At 38.9% G+C, this 20,514-nt stretch overlaps 1 long non-coding RNA gene across 8 annotated transcripts; it reads right to left on the bottom strand.

Moving 5' to 3' along the window:
• Positions 1-7,756: 7,756 nt before the first annotated feature.
• LOC140652676 (uncharacterized) lies at positions 7,757-20,313 on the bottom strand. 8 transcript variants are annotated; one of them, XR_012042906.1, is made up of 5 exons: positions 20,169-20,313; positions 17,967-18,639; positions 16,320-16,963; positions 14,593-14,775; positions 7,757-8,747 (listed from the first exon to the last, which is right to left on the bottom strand). It is a non-coding gene; the product is annotated as an uncharacterized lncRNA (long non-coding RNA). The 8 variants fall into 8 exon arrangements; XR_012042908.1 differs by having other exon boundaries at positions 7,760-8,747; positions 16,320-16,871; positions 20,002-20,312; XR_012042909.1 differs by having other exon boundaries at positions 7,760-8,747; positions 16,353-16,871; positions 20,169-20,312.
• Positions 20,314-20,514: the final 201 nt, after the last annotated feature.

The following is a 20,514-nucleotide window of genomic DNA, read 5'->3' as shown; positions in this document are numbered from 1 at the left end:
GCATTTTAATTTTGTATCTTTTTTCATTATCAATATTTCAGGATACTTGAGTCTGTAGATAAAAATCAATACACAATGTCAAAGAGTGTAGAAATACAAATGTAAAGAAGTAAGTTCCTAATTTATTTTTCTCAGTTCTGATTTTTGTTTTGAATTGCTGTTTTAAGGCTGCTCAGTGTATTTGCCAGGAGACCAACAACTCATATTTTACTGAAAGAAACAAGTTATTTACAATAGTAACTTGAATGCATGTTATACTGGAAAGCATATGCACCTCACTGGATGGATTAGAATTGATATTTTGCACAGTACCTGGCCTGCACAAAGAAAAGAATCTCATTCTTTTTTTCCAAATTTTCCTGGTTTTGGTCCAGGTGACGTGTGACTGGTGAGGTGCAAGACTGCTTTGCTTGTCACAAGAGTCATCCAAGTCATTGGATAGAGTGAATAACATGTCCTTTTGGAAGATCATGTCTTCATCTCATCTTCACCTTGATAAAAAAGCAAGGAACAAAGTTGGACAAGCAATATGGGAACCAGAAGCCTCAACTGTGTTGGCCATGCCACACTGATCAAAACTGGCAAAATCCTGTTTGACTTGGAAGAAAAGGCTAGGAATCACAGAGAAAGGTGTATCAATACCAGTGTCCACAGGATCAAAAGGTTGTCAGTTAGGAATGAGTTCAACACCACCCAGGAGCCAGAGAGACTTGGTGCTTTTTGTTGTTTGGGTTTTTCTCTCTGAAAACAGGTTTTTCTGGGAAACCACCTGTCTAAATCATGACAATTTTTCATTTATATTTCAAGAGAAATTTCTGTTTATATTGCCTTATGGTAAGTTTATGGTACATCTCCCTGGAGCAATATATCTTACACCAATATATGTTTTCAGAACTTGCCTGATTCATGATACATGAAATAATTTGCTTTAGCCTTTTTGTTTAAAACAAAAACAGCTACAGTGTTTGTTGTTATAGCCTGTATTAACTATCTCAATGTGTGTTACATAAAAGAGTATGAAGACCTTGCTAGTCACCCTAGGATCTAATATATATATGTGCTTCTTTACTGAGAGCTTGTTCTGCAGCATATCCATGCACGCTCTGTCATACAATAATGTGGTATCATCAGGGTGATTCTGGTGCCTGTTTTATGAGACATTAGTGAAGAGGAATGGGGAGAATGTGCTGAGGTTATCTTCCCTTTTTAACTCCAGTTTTTAAAGTGAAGATTTGTGCAGGAAACCTGCACTGACATTCTTAGGTTCCCTGCTGAAATATCCAGAAAGATAATGTGCTGCTACATCCAAGACCAGTCCTACGGATTTCTCAGGAAGTGTATGTGCAGCTTTGCATCCCTTAAGAACATGCCAAGTAAAGGATTTGTAGAGCGTTTCCAATAATGTAGGAGTCTGTCAGACAGTCAAGGCAATCAGAATGCCCATCATTTACATCATTTATGGTTCTCTCACACACAAAGTAATAGATGAAACCAGACAGCTTAAACATCTAAGGAATACTTTTTGGGAAATGACAAGGCAAATCAATTGGGGAAAAAAATCAGGAAAAGATATCTTTACTAGCCTAGCTAAGTAAAAAGTCCAAGTATAGTTACATGAGTTAAGAAAGTACAATAATGCCAAAACTGAAGCTCCGTAGAAGCAACCCACCCTTTATCCTTGGTGCAATGCATGAGGGGTGAAGAAATGCTTAAAAACTTTCCAAGCTTTTGCACATGAGGAGTGACACACCCACAGCTGAATGATCCCTTGTCTAGAACTGGGGTTGCACTGTGTTGACACAGAATGATTAACTTTCAACTCAAAAAACAGGTAAGCTTTCTTCTTGGTTAAGAGTTTGCAGAACGAGAACTCTCATACTGTAAATTTCTCAGATGTGACCTGAAATGAACACATTTCTGAGAGTAGGCTCTTATACTCTGACAACACTGGCTGGCATTGTGCAATATGTAACATTATAAAGTAATAGCATATGTATACAGATTTTTAAAAGTTTATCATCTTCTGCTCTTCCAGCCCTCAGATTGTAAAAATACCGGGAGGAACTCACAGCTAGCTTGGATACACATACTTGAGCAGCAGTTTTAGCTCCTGAGCACATAGTCGGGCATCATGTCTTTATTGCTACCTCTCAAAGGAAGTGTTCATGTTTTTCTGTATAACTAGCTCCACTGTGAAGGAGTCCTGAGAAGAAAAAGGCTTGGTTATCTTGTTAGACTTGTGGTTCAGCAGGGTGGGGGGTAGTGAGGTAGAAGAGAGGGTTTTGCACTTAGTCATAAGTGGTGCTGGAGGCAACTAAAATCATTAGTATAGACTGGCTGTGTGTGGGATTCCATTACCAGCAGAGAAGAAGAGATTCACAACCCGAGAGTGGTTTCAGAGAAATGCTGCAGGGTGGAAATTCCATTCCCTCCTGAGCTCTGGACCTAGGGGCTCGTTTCCCATTAGAGAACAAGAAAGAAGAAAAATAAATTTCTGTGCAGATAAGCAACATCCATGCGTCAGATGACACAACTAGACACAAATGTGAATGACATTCCTGATGATAAGAGTGAAATTTGTTTTCTTTTCAATTATTTGGTATTTTATAGTATCTAGCAAGTAAACTTTTGCACGAAATGCTACTGAAGAGGCACATAAGCAAGTTCAGCATAAACACGTACGTATATTTAAGGAAATCAATTGAGTTAGTATCTAGATAATTTGAGAAACAGATTAGAAATAAAATTACTTACCTGTCTTATTGTTATCTCTGTGGTTTTACCTAATGTAATTTTAATGTTTGTTTCTCCTCTGTTGTTGTATAAAGTACAATATAATTGGTAGGACCCACTTGACTAAAGCATATCTGATAGGACTTGATATATCTGATTTTTCAGCAAATACTACATAGCAAAGCAAAGAAAACCTTTTTCATCTTACTCTTTCAGTGGTAGTTAGCTAAAAGTAAAGACAAGCAGCTATTTGAGTTGCAAGTGTTTTTAATAGGATGCTATTTCTTAGGAAATGGGGCTTAAAAATCTTTTTTAATTAAAGAAGGGGGAAAGAATACTAATAAACTAGAGCTCTGGTCCTGTAACAGTAACATGCATTAATTGCTTTATTTGCATTATTTGACTACGTACAAAATTGGTAATTGTAAGAGTATATAAAACTACATCTCCACCTCAAAAATATATAAAACTACATCTTCACTCCATCATAAGTACACATGTAATGATGTTGATACAAAGATACTTGCACAAAAATATATTGTTTATTATAATACTGTACAGGTTTAATTGATTTGATAAAGAGTAACTGGAGCCATACTGGAAACAGCTAACTTCCCATAAAGTAGCAAAATGTTTGAAATGCTCTGCCTTCTCATCATAAGATCCTCAGGGCAGAGGCTTTCCTTATTCATGTCTGTACAGATCTTATTTAGGAAAATGAAGCAGAATTATTTCCACTCTCAATTTTAGGCCCTCAGTTTGGAAGACTAAATTAGTGCTGTACAGTCAATGACAGAAGGAAGGCACTTCTATGGGGCTATTCAAACCATCTGTGTCAGAAGTCAAACTGCTGCCCATTTTAGGTGGTCTGAATTGCCTTACAGAAGATTCCCACCTTTCCCCATTAATACATATAATTTAGGAAGCCTGCTCACCTGTATAGAAACTTTATGCAGCTGCATATAAATTGGACAGTACTATTAAAATTTCTTTGTACAAGACCGATAAAGTATAGGTATGCACTTCACAGGCATGAAATAATACAAGCCACTGCATCATTTTTACTAGACTGTAATGATTTGCAGTTGAACCTAGTCTTGTGCATTCTCTTACTGCTCTCCTCCATATTTATGTTTAGATGGCTGAGAATATAAACACATTACCTTATTTCTCCTTTTAAAATCTGACATGACATGAACGAATCACTTTTCTACATAAATTCTTCTCTGCCCCACCCCCCACCCAAAGAAAGAAGTGGAATTTGGAAACATAGGATTAGCAATTACTTTTTGAGTCACTCTGTCTAGTTCCCTTTCATAGGCAACCATGAAATCTCTTTTGTAAAGTAATAAGGTGCCATCCTAAAGCCAGTAGGTTATTTACCCCATTATTCCTATTGTAAGACTATTTTGGAACCTTAGTTTCCTGATGGTTGTAAATTTTCTTCTAATTTACAATCTAAATGTGTTCATACCACATATATCTACTTGTGTCTTGACTATCATTAGCCTTAATCTAAATAATATCTTACTTTCTCTCTGAAGGGTTTCTCTAACTAATGCCTTTCTAGACAATGGAACTTGTTCTTTTTTCCACACAAGCCAATTCTTTTAGTCTCCCCTTGCAATACATGCTCTTTATTCCTTTCATCATCCTCGGAGCTCTTTGGATTGTCCTGTCAGCAAAGTATAAATAATTGCCAATGCTGGCAAGATTCAAAGCATAAGAAGGGAAGCCAGGCTTTTTTAATCTGTCTAAAAAAATACCAACAAAATATTTACACCAGTCTTGCTACCAACCCTTAGTTTTGTAGAAGGATGGATTTTCACAAGAGTCCCACATGTCCTTTGTGTGATATTTTGAACTTTTAGAAGGAAAGCTGCTATATAAAAAGTAAATAAGGAATTTACTTGTTATAGTGAAACCTCCATGATGAGAAAACATTTGCAATAGAACTGAATGAAGATCCTAATTTATCTCTGCTTATTGTACAACATGCAGATTTTACATCACTTAACAGAGAACTTCATCGAAGAGTTACATTTTTTAGGCCAATAAGGACTATACTGAAGTTCTGCTCCTACCTGGTTAACACAAAACCAACTTACTTGACTTTACTGATAGCAGGTGTCTAATGTTGATGCATGTGAACAACCATATTAGTTCCATAGCAAAAGTTATATAGGTATGTCGTGGAAAGGACTGTCGTAGTTTAACCCCAGCTGGCAACTAAGCACCACACAGCCACTCGCTCACTCCCCCTGATGGGATGGGAGGAGAGAATCCAAAGAGTAAAAGTGAGAAAACTCAAGATAAAGACAGTTTAAGAGGGAAAGCAAAAGCCACGCACACAAGTAAAGCAAAACAAGGAATTCATTCACTCCTTCCCATGGGCAGGCAGGTGTTCAGCCATCTCCAGGAAAGCAGGGCTCCATCACACATAATGGTTAGCTTGGGATGACAAACACCATCACTTCAAAAATCCCCCCCTCCTTCTTCTTCCCCAGCTTTATATACTAAGCATGGCTTCAGATGGTGTGGAATATCCCTGTGGTCAGTTGGGCTCAGCTGTCCCAGCTGTGCCCCCTCCCAACTTCTTGTGCACCTGGCAGAGCATGGGAAGCTGAAAAGTCCTTGATTTAGTATAAGCACTACTTAGCAACAGTTAAAACATCCCTGTATTATCACCACTGTTCTCAGCACAAATCCAAAACATAGCCCCATACTAGCTACTATAAAGAAAATTAACTCTATTCCAGCCAAAATCAGCACAAGGTATCAAAAGTTGTGTTATAACTTCCATAAAATCATGGTTGTACAATATTAAAGTCTACAGTTATTTCATCAAGATTTTATGAGTTCTGTTTAGCTTAAATTGACATGCTTATATATGTGTATGTATAAAAATATATATTATATAAGTTTAAAGAAAGACATTTAGACAGTATTTTATTTTGTCTTAGACCACTTAGAACACTACAAAGCCAGAAGGATTTTAAAGGAGTTGCTGTTGATTTACAAGTTAATTGGGCTCATATTCAATAAGAACCAGGAAAAATGAGAGAGTGCTGATAATAATGGATGAGAAGCATTTTCATATCCACACCCACAAGTTTTGAAAATCTTGAAATGGATTAAATCAGAGCATTTAAAACCTTAAATCTACATCTGGACTTTGTTTTGAAAAGTGCCAGTGACTCTGGATATTTCAGTTTTCTCTGTACTTGATTGGCAAATCCAGGTCTCTGGGGGTGCCCATTAGTGACCACACCAGTTGTTCTTAGTGCTATTGCTGTGCATCAGGTCCTAGATATTTTGAGATAATTAGTCAAAATGGCATTTAAATTCAAACAGCTCCTAAAACCCTACGGCCCTTCTTTTAATTATTAAGTACTATTCCAGCCAACTTTATGAAATCCATCTAACTTAGGGGTCCAGGTCTTAGTGGTAGCTAAACTATAACACTCCGTGCTAACCGTCGGTGAGATCATTTTCAATACCTGAGGCCCTGTAACCCTTTTTCTTCTCTCCTGTGTGCACCTTGTCTTTGTACCCTGTCCCTTGGCTGGCCACCCCTGCCCCGTGAAGCAGTCATCTCCCTCCACCGCGGGACTGTATTTCAGAGGTGCAGCAAGTGAAGTGCAGAGGGATGGGAAGGGAAGCCAGGACCAGCAAGCTGTGGAGTTACTTCTACTTGGCTTCCTGTGCTCCAGCCCTTCACGCACACAGATGGGTTTCAAACACATAGTGCGGAGGAGACAGGGGCAGCTTGGCAGAGCCACACGACCAACTTCAGGCCCTGGCATGAAGCAGAATTCCTGGCGATTAGATTAAGAGACCTTTAATGTGGATGGTTAGAAGGTCTGGGTTTAAGGGCATCCTATCGTATTTCAGAAATGAAGCTCTCATCGACGTCACACAGGCCTAGCAGCACTGAACACAGTATTGCCTAAATACTTTTAGAAGCTGAAGGCCTGAGATAATGAAGCTGTTTTCTGAAAATGTATTTTTTAAGGTGTTAAAGTCTAAGCTATTTTCATTCATTGATTATAATCATTGTAATTATGGAAAAACTGGAGTTTAAATTGGACATTAAATACACTGAATATTTGGCTTTGAAAAATGAGTAAAAAACTAGGAGTCATCATCACCAGACAATAAATACATAATAAACATAAATGAATATATTTTAATTTTAAAAAAAAACACAAAACCAATCTGTTAAGTACCACAAGTTACCTCTTGCTCTCTTCGCGTTGTTCTTTTCATTGTCAGTGATGTAACAGACATTATCCTGACACCATGGGTTTGAATCTTGGTAACTGACTTGAAGAGAGTGGGAAGGATTTTAATTTTTCCAAAAAGCAGCAGGTGGAAAGTGACTTGGTAAAGATGACAGTTGACTGAAAAAAAAGCAGCTGCCTACTCTTTACCCAAATACATGCTCTTTGGAGCAGCTGAAACTGAAAATTTTGACACTAAAGGATGCAGCTTGCTTTGCTTCATGCTATATCATCACATCCAGCAGTATTAACAGCATACATCAACCAGAATATCTTCTTCCCAGAACATGCAAAACATTTACAAGCTGCTCTGCATCAGATACGCTTTAACACAGTAACTGCTGAAAGTGGAGGACCTCTCAAAACGTACCTTTTGTTCTGCAATTAGCTTATGGTTTCTCAAGCAGGAAATCAGCTTCAGGGGTGGTGGTTTTTCTGCAGCTAACATAACCAACATAGGAATTGTTTGATCTTTGCAGGTTTTTAAACGGATAGTTTTGTGCAGAGTCAATGGAGAAAGTTAAGTACCTCTGTAGCTACCTGAAAATATCTCATAAAGCTATAAATAAATGGATGTAGAAATTACTGAAATGAGAATTTCTTCACATTCCAATTTTTTTTTATTCTACATTTAGCTGTCTTGAGAGCTTGTATATTTATGAAAGATTGGAACCTAATGGAAGAAATAATATGCTGATGCAATAATATGCTAATAACTTTGTTTCCTCTAAAACATGAACACAGGACGTTTTCCTTGTTTGAGGATTACACAACGTAGGTTATTTAAAGAAGTATCTGACTGGTAAAGGGAAAACTATCTAATTTGAAAAGGGGAAGAGCAGTCCTACAGCTGTGACACTGTACACAGTGGTGGATGCGTCTTCCATTCCTGGCAAAATTTCCTCTGAGAGCACGTGCAATTCATAGTCTGTTTCTATTGGAAATCTCTCTTTTTCACTTTTCCTTCCTGCCAAAAACAGTTACAAATACCACAATCTGAAAAGTGCAGTATGTATTTATTTTGCTGTATTCCTTTATTTTTTTATTTTTGAAGGAAACATGGATTATAAACATTTACTTGACAGAATATAGTACTCACAAGATATTGTGGCAATTTAAGAGTAAATTAAAATTGGGTGTAGCGTGGGAAGCTGGGATGACATGTAGCGTTTTCACCTTGACAGCCTTTCACTGGAGGTGGCATAGCAAAGGATCTTGACACATCTTAACACCAGTGTGAATGCCTTCAAGTGGAAGGCAGGTAATTTTTTTCAGATGCAGTAAGAATTCAAACTTATCGGTAGTCACGAGACAAAAAAAACAGTTCTGCATTTCCTAGATGAGTGCTGATCTTACGTGTATTTTTAGAAGCAAAAGTAACTAAAAATAAAATAAATTTAGAAATAACATATAAATAAAATATATGTAAAAATAGCTACATACACATAGTTAGAACTAGTTTTCCTAGTAGAGTAAAGCTGTGGAAAAAATCTAATATGGCAATTTGGAAAATTGAGATATTTGGAAATGTCATGTTAAAAACAGTGCAAAATTCCAGAGATCACAAAGAACAAAGGAAATTATAAGTATACAGCAGTAGGTTCTTATTTGCCTCTTTTGTTAGTTGTCTGAAGCAACTTCTCTGTTCTTTTTTCTTCTGAGTTGCTGCCTTCTCTGAAGTTCTCATTCTCAATGTATTTAGTGTCTCTCACTCATCTTTTACGTTTTCTTCTAAAATAATTGAAAATAATAGATAAGCAGACATTTAATTCTAATCCTGTAAAATAAACAGTTTTACTACATGAAATTTCAAGTTTATTTTAATAGGATTGCTGACTATGTTAACATTAAATACAGTCAGTTTTCATTTCTCTAAGGTGATGAGGAATGAGATGACACAGTTAAAACATACATAATACAATACTTAGGTAATAAAGCTAGAAGAATATATGATGAGATGTAATAAAGAAAAGATTAACCATTGAACAACGCTTAGCTGTAAAGTGCAGACAGTTTCAAAAGCCTGCGAGCTCACACGATGAGGCATGCCACATACATGTGTATCAGCGAGGGAAGGTGCAGAGCCATGGTCGTGTGGTGACGCTCTCAAGTGACAAACCCTGTCCCCTGAGGCTGGGTCACATATGACCGCACCAGACACTGCAGAGATCCAGTTCCCATAGTGATACACAGAAAGCTGACCTGAGCTTCTCTGCCCTCACAACATGCTGAGTCCGTGAAATGGATTAAGATCCATCTACAAGTAACAGAAAGGTATCTATATGCGTAAGAGGTTTCAGGATTGTGGCTTTGTAGGTAACAAGACTGTTTCTAACTACATTCACATATAACCTTATGACAGATGTCAGTGCTATTTGTAAAAGTAACTGTAATGAAAATAGGAGTAATAAATGTGACCTTACTACTGCCACCTACAATAATGCTGCAGGTTTGTGTCTGGTTTTCTCTAGAAGTTTATCAGTAGACTATTCAGATCTGAAAATGGCTGATATAGAAGTTATACTGTGGTCTCTTAAAACAGTCACTATTGTCTAAATCGAGGTCTGTTTGTTTTTTTCTCCATCCTATTTACTAACCAGTCCCAGCTTGTGAAAATGTACGTGGTGCATTGGTTGAACTGTTTGCGTAAGCCTATTTGAAGGTATGCTCCCTTTACCGATCTGCTCTTCAATATGAGCTGGACTCAATAGCCAGTAGAAGTCTTTGTATTTATTACAAAGGTAACAGGATCGGGCCATATAGGAGAAATGTATGTCTAAGTAAGTCACACTGTGCCACTGTTTCTACCCAGTTAGAACTACTGATGCTTTATGAAAAAAGAGGTTGCGTATGTCAGTGGGTGGTTAGTGGGACTGAATTTCAAGAGACCTGGATTCTATATTTAGCTTAGCCATTGACCTTCCTAGACAAGCCATATCATCCATCTGTGCCTCTTCTACCTAATAATACGTGCTGCCTTGTTTATTTGGCTTCCAAGCTTTTCCTAATAGGTCCTGCCTCTTACTGGATTTACGTAGCATCTAGCGTAGGGAGGCTAAAATGCTAGTTGAGTCCAGCAGGCACATCTGTAATATAAATGTGTAAAAAGAAAGGGAAGGGGAAAAAAAGAAGTAATAAAAATAACTGAATATTCTTGTTCATATACAATTATCTTTTCTACTGGAGGAAAAAAAAAGTGAATTTGTATACAGAAATTAGATCAAAGCAACCTCAAAGTTGAAAAGAATGGAAAAAGAATTGGGGGAATATATTAAATAGACCCACAAAATAGTTATCTACTGTCCTTTAAACAGCCAGTAGACAGCTTTTTACAGATGGAGGTTTAAGAGGAGCCCAGGACCACACAGCAGGAGAAAGACAGAGTTAGAAACAGAGGCCAGATTTCGTATCCCAAGCACTGGGGTATCATAACAACCCCACAACGAACAACTATGTAACTGATGAGTATAGGATGACTAGGGGGAAAACTGAGGAAGGAAAGCCTGTGTGTGCTCTTCAAAGTAAGTTTGCTTAAAACCACACATCAGGCTGTTGTTCCTAGGCCAAAGAGTGCACTTTGATTACAGACAGGCACAGCAGAGCCCTCCAGTGACATGTACATCACTATGCAGTCTATGAAACTAAACAACAATGCCATCATGAAGATTATCTACAGATTTTATTTTTTCAAACACTCACTGTTGGTATGTTAAAACAGCCTATTTCTGCCTCACTGCACACAGGAAAAGCCCATTCCACAAGAGAAAGAGAAAATGGCATTAAAAAAGGGAATCTGTGGCTTCTGTTCTCTGCTACATTCCAGTGAAGTTCTCCTTTGAATTCACAGATGAAATGTAGTTGACACTTGTTTTTGTCCAACCCCAACTCTAGCCCTAGGTACAGCAGCACGACCCTCAAGCCTGCACTGAGTTCCTAAAACTACATGCATTCCATCACAAAATGATCTAGTGATCATTGTATCTAGCAATACATTACATTCGTAAATTGTTTAAATTATAAGGCTATTGTGAAAGTAGTTTGAGACAGCTGATCTGTAGTGATGAAAAATACTTCTATAACACTCAAATCCTTTAGCACCCTTCAAACATTCCAAAAATCAAAGGACACTACTGTGTAGGCATAGCTTTAAGCTTAAAAACCTTTTTATGCAAGAAATTAAGTCTTCATCAAGAAAATAACTGTTGAAACCTTAATATCTTTCAATGACAGCCACATTTGAAGAGCAATTTTATAGCATAATGATCCTTGTTGCATAATTTGGACAGGCTTTTGTTCTCATTTTAATTTCCCATACACAGCTTGCTTTACCATCTCTCCTTCCCATACCAATTGAAAGGGAGAGATCAGAAGTCAGGAGAGAAAACATCAAGATTTGGGTCTGGAGTTAAACTTCTAAAGATTTCAGAACAGCTCCTACTTCAAACATGCTGTGGCATATCTGACTAAAGCCTTGGGTGCCTCATTATAAGATTTGGGCAGCTGCATTCCACCTGAGATCCCACTGTAGGCACAAGTCCAAAATAGCAACTTTAAAACCCCCACTCAGCTTCCATCCAGGACTAGAAGTATCTAAACTTCCTGCTCTTTGATTTTTATATTCTCAAGGCATCTAGAATATGAACCTGCCCAGAAGATGTGCCAGAAGAAGAGGCATTTTTTTCCCTTCTATTTTACCTCATGTCAAAGGTTGTCTGAAATCTAGAAATTAGTTCCTTAGTCTAAACCTTCCTCCAGTAATGATCTGACAGGCTTCCTCAAAATAGGCCTATAGGACTGGGTAGGCTATAAAATGAAGTTTCAGATTCCTGCTTTATTATCTGTGTAGCTGGAGGAGAGGTTTATACCCATCTTTTATACAATTTCATAACAGTTACAGTATTTGCCAAAGAATGCAATTTTCACATTTTTGTGCCCAAGAGAGTCAAACACGCATAATTCTCCCATTAGAAAAACTTCCTAACCATCAGTTGTTACCCTTAGTACATAAATTGCTGGATTGTGATATACAAGAGGTCAGACTAGACAATCTAAGAGTCATTTCTGGCTTTAAACTCTATGATAATCTATGAAAACTAATGCATTGCCATAAATAAAGAAGGCATTTTGCCTCTGAGTTACTACTTTCATAACGTGGTAACAATTTGCTAAGGCAACAATGAAAAACTAAAATCTTGTCCTTCTGGAATATTTGTGAACAAGTTCTGTGACATAAGACATGATGCTTAGTGTCCCATCTAACTTTTTCCTTGGGGTCTGCCCAAGTCAATGCCTTTGTACTTTCAACCGACTGAGGATTTCAGCAGGTCATCTGCATCCTATATATAGTTTGTGAAGCAATTCTGATCTCAAGTATTCTATAAATGTGGAGTAATATAAGAGGAATCTTAATTTCCTTTCCATGTACAGAATTATACCAGCCTGAAGCTTTTATTTCCGCCCAAGGAAGTTTTATTAACCCTTAAAATCTAGAAACATAGGTCTTCAGAATGAATGCATTGTCTCAGTAATGCATTCTCAGCATGATTACTACAGTGGATCAAAATCATATCTCCTCAGAGAAGAAACCTGTATTGGGTTTGCATGGCAAGGTTTTGGCAGCAGGGGGGCTATGGGGGTGGCTTCTGTGAGAAGCTTCTAGAAGCTTTCCCTATGTCCGATAGAGCCAATGCCAGTTGGTTCCAAGACGGACCCACCGCTGGCCAAGGCTGAGCCCATTAGTGATGGTGGTAGCACCTCTGTGATACCATATTTAAGAAAGGGAAAAGCTGTGGAACAGCAGACAGAGAGAGGAGTGAGAATATGTGAGAGAAACAACTCTGCAGACACCAAGGTCACTTGGAGAAGGTCACTGGAGGTGCTCCAGTCACTGGAGCAGAGATTCCCCTGCAGCCCGGGTTGAAGACCATGGTGAGGCAGGCTGTCCCCCTGCAGCCCATGGAGGTCAATGGTGGAGCCGATATCCACCTGCAGCCCATGGAGGAACCCACACCAGAGCAGCTGGATGTGCCCGAAGGAGGCTGTGACCCCGTGGGAAGCCTGTGCTGGAGCAGGCTCTTGGCAGGACCTGTGGACCCATGGAGAAAGAAGTCCAAGCTAGAGCATATTTGCTGGCAGGATCTGTGACCCTGTGGGAGACCCACGCTGGAGCAGTCTCCTTCTGAAGGACTGCACACCATGGAGGGACCCATTCTGTAGCAGTTCGTGAAGAACTGCAGCCTGTGGGAAGGACTCATGTTGGAGAAGTCTGTGGAGGACTGTCTCCCGTGGGAGGGACCCCACGCTGGAGCTGAGGAAGAGTGTGAGGAGTCCTCCCCCTGAGGAGGAAGGAGCGGCAGAGACAAGGTGTGATGAACTGACTGCAGCCCCCATTCCACGTCCCCCTGCACTGCTCGGGGGGAGGAGGTAGAGAAAATCAGGAGTGAAGTTGAGCCCGGGAAGAAGGGAGGGGTGGGGGGAAGGTATTTTAAGATTTTGTTTTATTTCTCATTACCCTACTCTGTTTTGATTGGTAATAAATTAAATTAATTTCCCAACTTGAGTCTGTTGTGCCTGTGACAGTAATTGGCGAGTGATCTCTCCCTGTCCTTATCTCGACCCACAAGCCTTTAATTATATTTTCTCTCCCCTGTCCAGCTGAGGAGGGGAAGTGATAGAGTGGCTTTGGTGGGCACCTGGCATCCAGCCAAGGTCTACCCACCACAAAACCATACTGCCTCTGGTTCATTTTTCAAGCTAACTAGGCAACACGTCCATATCTTTCCAACTGAAGTGGAAAATGGGAAGATACATCTCTTGAACTATGGTACACGTATAATGGACATAAGACACTTGAAAGTCTTACACAAAAGCAGAAAAATACACAAGCCAAAATACACAACTCTTTCCTGAGAGTGGATGGGAAATAATTTCTCCACATCGCAAATACTGACAAAATTGTTCAGTGACTCGACTCCATTAATAACCTCATAGAGCCTAGCATCTGCTTCCCTTGCAGCTCAAGTCAGTGTCACACAACTGTGTTCTAAAATAGCAGTTACCCAAATAAACTGAATTCTTGACACAGAGAGGTTTTACAAACCCAGATTTTGCCTTGGATGTAAAATTTCCAACCCTTCAATGAATTATCTATTTATGATTTAAAAATTAAAGCGTCCTACCAGAAACATTCCATAATCCTCTAAATGCAGTCTCTACTTACATAGAGTTGAGAAAAGAAAATTATAATTCCTATTATCTGAGTGTTATCCCCAAATTCTAGGATTCACAAGACATTAGGAGGAGCCAGTTGATGAAAAAAATCAATTTCTCCTTTCTGAAAGGGATGTGCTGAAAAAAGAGCTCGTATTAAGTAGAATTAAAATGAAAATGGAAGGTGAGAAGTGAGAGGAAGAGATTTTTTTTTTCTTCTAAGTGCCACTATAGACCCTTGATTCAGACTTGGTTAAAGGAAACTATTATGGTTTGGAGTTTTTTGTCCGATAGCAGCATTAAATCTATGGTACTGCATCCTTCTCCCCTTTTTTCTCCTTTTTTCCCCTGAAAGGGAAGTAATTACCATTTTGCTCTGCCTTGAAGACCTTGCTTGAGACTGAAGAAGCTATTGTTGTCCTGCGTTCAGAGAACAAGCAGACTTGCAACAGATGCCTTGAGAACTTGCTGGGGAAGTCTGCAATCTTTGCTGATGTGGGAAGAGGTGCAGCAGCAGCTAAGACGCAGATTTCCAAATAAGCGTCTATCTCTGCAAGATATAAACAAACAAAAGCATTTCTGTACTCTAGTGGCAGGGTAACTGTCATTATCCTACCTATATCCTTAGACCAGGTTTGTAGATAAAAGCTCTTGTAAGACCAACTGGTACAGGTTGGAAAAAAAACAGATAAGCCTTTAAGCATTCAGGCTCTTTTTCAAGTCTAAAAGAAAAATACTGGGTATAAAAGCTACCACCCCCCCAAAAAAACCCCAAAAACAAAAAACAAAGCAAAAAATAAAACAAAAAAAACCCATCCAAGACAAACGTTATAAACTATTTTAAATTGCTATTAAATAAATCACACCAGGATTTCAAACTGGTTTTGCTTTGTATATCTTGAAAGTAAAAACCTAAACATAGAATTGCTATGCTGAATAGAAACAAAAGACTGCTATGACTATCTTCTCTGAGAAATGGAGCACACTAGGAAAAGTGAATGAGGATAAAAGATTATCCACCCTGAGGCTACTTATCCTGAATTATCAATATTGCCTAGGCCATCAACAAAGCACTGACTGTTTTTTCTATCTACTATAGGCTACTATTTGTAGATCTACTAAAACTTTTAAGTTTTTTTTCTAGTATTGTTAAACAAAAGCATGCTTTCCAGGAGAGTGGCTTGAATTCTGGGAAATCTTTCCTAGGCTTTTGGGTGTGTTTAGGTACTTGGGTCCTCCCCTGGATTCCCATTTGTCATACACATATGTTAAGGTGGAAATATGCATCAACTTCTGTGTTAGTTTCAGCCTCCTTTTACCTTTCAGATTTCTGTTACATAAACCTTATTTAAACGGGAGATTGCAACTCCTGCCTTTCCATTTTGATTCTTTTCTTTCTGGGTATCTCTGTTCTTTTTAATGTTACTACTAAGGTAGGAAGCAAACCAATTGCTTCTTATATCTTTTAACTTCTAATGCAATTTTTGCAAGCTACTGAGGTGAATGTTACTAGTCTTCATTTATTATTTCCATCCTGAGCAGACCATCAGTTGGTCTGCCTTGCTTACATGTTGCTTAAGCTGTCCCACAGTCTATGATGTCAATAAAATACAAATCTATAACTAGTCTAAGTATGTTATGGTTGTATCAATCTATATTTTAAGTCATGAAGTCAGCTGTGGTTTAAGCAGCAGATGTGAAACTCTGTGTCTGTTAGACAGCTTGTTCAACTCTGCTTTTATTTTAAAGGTACATCCTGCAGCTTGATATACAGATCCATGTTTTGGTTTTACCAGAGAATATTCTGCATTGAGGAACAGCTTAAAACATTGTCCTTGTTAGAGGTATCTTAACACCTTTTATTTTAAATTCTGTGCTTTAGGGTTGAAAACAATGGGTGAAGATTGCACATCTAGTTGTTAAATCATTCTATCACAGGTAAATTGCCAGTTTCAGACCATTCAACCACACAAGCGCAAGAACTGGAAGTGAGAGAAAACCAGAAAAGAGAACAGTCTTCCTACTAGTGTTGTTAAAGATGAAATGTATTATAAGTGCAAAATGTCATGCACAGTGTCAAGTATAAACTCGTACCTTCAGCCATGCTTGAAAACATCAAGCACTTACAACAGAAAGCGTCTACGTTGAGTTGACCAGTGTGGTATCATCAGTAGCTAAGCTGCTTTGAATCAGAAGCACTCTTTAAATTTCACAAGCTGGTTTCCAAGACCGTATGTGGCTTCAAAAAAATTCTCCCGCTCCTTAGTGTGGTAAAAGAAATTTTTCAAATCTCTCTGCCTAATCAACAAATCTTGTTACTTTCAGTCATTTTCTGATTCTTTATTTTCTAGCAGAATTCCAGATGAGGTGGTGAACTTTAAACCCGCTCAAGTTGATTGACTTATTCTAATTAGCATTTGAAGGTATCAGAAGTACTGTCTCCAACCCCAAAGAAAAATAGGTAAAATACTTTCTCAGTGCAATAAGCATGGAAGTTTTGTCACTGACTCAAGATCCTAGCATTATATCTGTTAGAATCTGCCTATGAAATCTTCAGGCTTTTCCAAAGTTTCATCTATGTAAAATAGAGATGCAGGTATCTTTTCCCTCACATGGTGATTCTTCCGTTCCTTCAAACATGTGGTCCTGCAGAGTAAATGGAGGAAAGGTATGCTGTATACTCCTGTTCTCTGAGAGCTGTCCCAAAACTTCTTTAGAAAAACTTGCTTGACTAAGCACTAGTGAATGTAAAAAAAAAAAAAATTACTTCTTTTTACAAAATCAAGTTTTAGAATATTTCAGACAAAATAAATACTGATAATTCTTAGTGTGGAATATTCAAACTTGAATGAGTTAGTTAGCTTTGATAATCTCTCCCCAAGAAACCTGTATGTGGAGCACGCTCAATAATTTATAAAATTGATACTAAGGTTTTAAGATTGTCGTATCTAATTTTCTGCAATAGTCTCTTCAAAAACCTGAAGTGACAAGATGGTAAATTGAGACCAAATTCATAAGCCAAATGAAATGTGGGTTAAATAGAATTATTCTATCCTCAAACCATGGTTCAGAGGAAATTCATGTTGAATGTCAGTTTGGAAGACACTCTTTCTAACCTTATTTTTGTACTTCAGATACTCTTTAAATCCTCTTCCTTACTATTTTCTTGATCTGGAATTAGTTTTCATCAAGCTAGTCACAGAGGCAGGGGATATAGTTAAGCGTAAATGTTGAAGGTATTTAGAGTATCCAGATTGTTTTGCTTCTGACATAATTCTGAATGGTTGCAAGTAGGGACACTGTTGCATGAGACTGATCCCCGCCCAACACTTTCAGTCCTGGGCAAAATTGTTTACTGAAGACAAGGCAAAGCAGCGGAGGGAGTGGGAGATGGAAAAGGGACATAACTAATGTAAACGCAGGCTGAACAGCACGGAGAGATGACAACTGGGAATTGAAGTAAATAATTCTTCATTAAGAGAGAAAGCGAGGAAGAGACAAGAATGAGTAAGGATGTTCAGAATAAACTGTATTAGTAGTCAGACTCTGACAACATCAATGCATAAACGTCCCTCGTGCAGCTACTTTTCAGAGTTTCTCCTGGATGGCATTGTCTGGCTTTCTGCCCTCATGATCTTTCTTTTTCATGATCTGCCCTTACGATCTTTCTGCCCTCAGCTGGTTTGATCGAAGAAGTAAGGCAAATCCAGCCCTTGTATTGCCAGAATGAGGGATACTTACACTCTTTCCCACCAAGTTCTGAGTTTGTTCAGGGAGGGGTACTTCAGAGTAAGGTCTGTTTTCCATACTCCTCGTGATGTTACTCTGCTTGTTGAAGTAGCTTGTTTCTGCTTCCTCTGGCTGAGTTTCTGGTTGGTTTGACCACTGACTGTTCTGAGTGGTTACTGAAGTGAGACTATTAGTAAATTCTTGACTTCTTTTTTAAAGCTCTGATTTCTGGAGTAGCTTCCAAAATTCACAAAATGCCACGCTAAATGTAGGTGCTCATGGTTTTTTTTTCCCTCCCCAAATGTAAACATATGCCTATATATGGATAGTGCAAAAGAGTGTCTGTGTGTACAACTACATTTGTCTATTACATGCTGGATGCAAAAAGGAGTGTAAACGTGGGCCTCCTGATGACAAAAGAGTTATGCCACTTACTTCATTCAGGACAGGATTTCACCCATAGCCTCTGAAAATTAGAATTATTTAAAATGCCAGAAGCTTGGCATGTCAATTCTTACACAATTCGGGGGGGGGGGGGGGGGGGTGGGCAAATAGCTTTTTACTTCATTTTTTCTAACTCAGTTTTGAAAGAGTATCATAGATTTGAGTTGAGATGCTACAACTGGTTCCAAAATTAGATGCCTAGTTCTTATTTGCAGAGTAATTTTTCTGCTCCAGTCTCTACCTGTAAATAAAGCAGAAATATGTTAAAATAGTCACCTAAAGGATATTAAAATATGTGTCAAATATTTTTGACAAAATTATTAGATAATACTGTGGCTTTAAATATCTTCTGCAAAATGTAAAAAATTACCTCCATCACTTTTTTGGGAAAAAAATACAACACATACTGTCATCATGTGTTTTTTCTTATGGGAATACTGAATGGAAAATTCCTGACATGAGTAGTTTTGATATATTTATCAGATCACAGCTCCCTCTTGTGTAATTCATCATTACTACAGAAAACTAAGCTGGATAGAGATTGCTTAAACTAAATTCTGTGGTACCTATTTTATTCCTTTACTTTTCTCATCAGTGATATTTTAGGTTTTGGAATTTCGTATTTTCATGTAATTTCAATGCCAGGAAAGATAATAATACTTACAGTAAGGCTGCACTAGAACTACATTTAGAGGAATATTACTTTTGCTCAATGACATGATGTTGACATCCATAAACAAAATCCTGGGTTTTTACTTAAGAAAATTCATGTCTAATCTGCTATTTATTATTGCTGCTAGGTCCTTCTTCCACAAAATTTTCTAGGTTTTTTTTTCTCTTTATATTTTGATGACTCTTGGAAAACTCTAGCTATTCTCCTTTTTGTTTTATTCTCTAGTTTTTGTGTCCACAGGTGTTCACAGCACCATAACATGGTTATTATCATTCTGTGTCTAAGCTTTGTGGTATTCTCTTTCTGTCAGTGAAGTAAGGCTCACTTTAGAAGTAGTACCAGAATATGTATCAAGGAAAAGCTGAAAAGCTTATTTTTGCTACAGCACTTATTTATGACTCTACACAGAAAGGCTGCATTTCATTAACTTGACTGTTATTCAGACTTGAAGACTTACCTTTGGAATAGAAAATTAAAAAAAAAAACAGTGCAGTTCTTCCTATAACATGGTGCAAAACCCCAAATGACCCTCCTGGAGACGGTGTATGAGAACACAGTATGGAATGGGTAAGCAAACCCAAATTTAGAAAGTACAAATAAAGCTGCTGCTAATGGTTTAACTGCCACTTAAATTCCGAGTTGTGGTTTTGTCCACAGAAAATGATGAAACCATCTTAAACGGGTCTGCACAGACCAAAGCTAATGCAGGAGAAAGTAACATCACTGACTGAAGTAGATGTGAAGATCCTTAATCTTTTTTCTATCCCAACATACGACACCATTACAATCAAGGGAGCCTGACATCGTGTATTCATTCCTCCTTGAAGAATTCCGTTTATTCACAAAACTGCGGTGATTTACTTTAAATTTAAATGTTTTCAAAGAAACAAACGAACATTTCTTTTCAAGTAAACAACCAACCAAACCAACCCAAACTTAGTAACATTGGCCTGGAACTTGCTGGGGGTGAGGGGAAGGAAACGTGGTAGTTTTAGTGTTGGAGGACCCTCCCTCTTGCTGCGCCTGTTACTCCATCCCGGCTGCTGGCTCCCTCCGTCTCCCACTGCCCAGAGACCGGTCAGCGCTCAGCCGCTCACCGACACCGACACCGACACCGACACCGACACCGACACCGACACCGACACCGACACCGACACCGACACCGACACCGACACCACCCGGCAACCGGCCGCAGGAGCTCCCGGGAGACACCGCCCACCCCTCCGCAACCTCCACAGCACCCTCCCACCGACGGCCTCAGGGGAGGGCCTTTAGGTAGCCAGCGCGATCGCCCAAAGGCGGCGCGCGGGGCCCTGGGAGCCGAGGCAGGCCGAGGGGCGGCGCAGGAGCCAGGCGCTGCCGGGGCAGCCCCGAGTGGCCGTTGGGCGGCTGGGGCCTGATTTCGAACGGCAAGCGGCCCAATCAGAGGCGCGAGTGGCGTCG

The sequence above is a fragment of the Ciconia boyciana genome, chromosome 6, assembly GCF_034638445.1.
Source record: "Ciconia boyciana chromosome 6, ASM3463844v1, whole genome shotgun sequence".
In the NCBI taxonomy this organism is placed as follows: Eukaryota; Metazoa; Chordata; class Aves; order Ciconiiformes; family Ciconiidae; genus Ciconia; species Ciconia boyciana.
The sequence above is the reverse complement of the archived record's forward strand: the minus strand, read 5'-3'. Positions and strand labels throughout refer to the sequence as shown.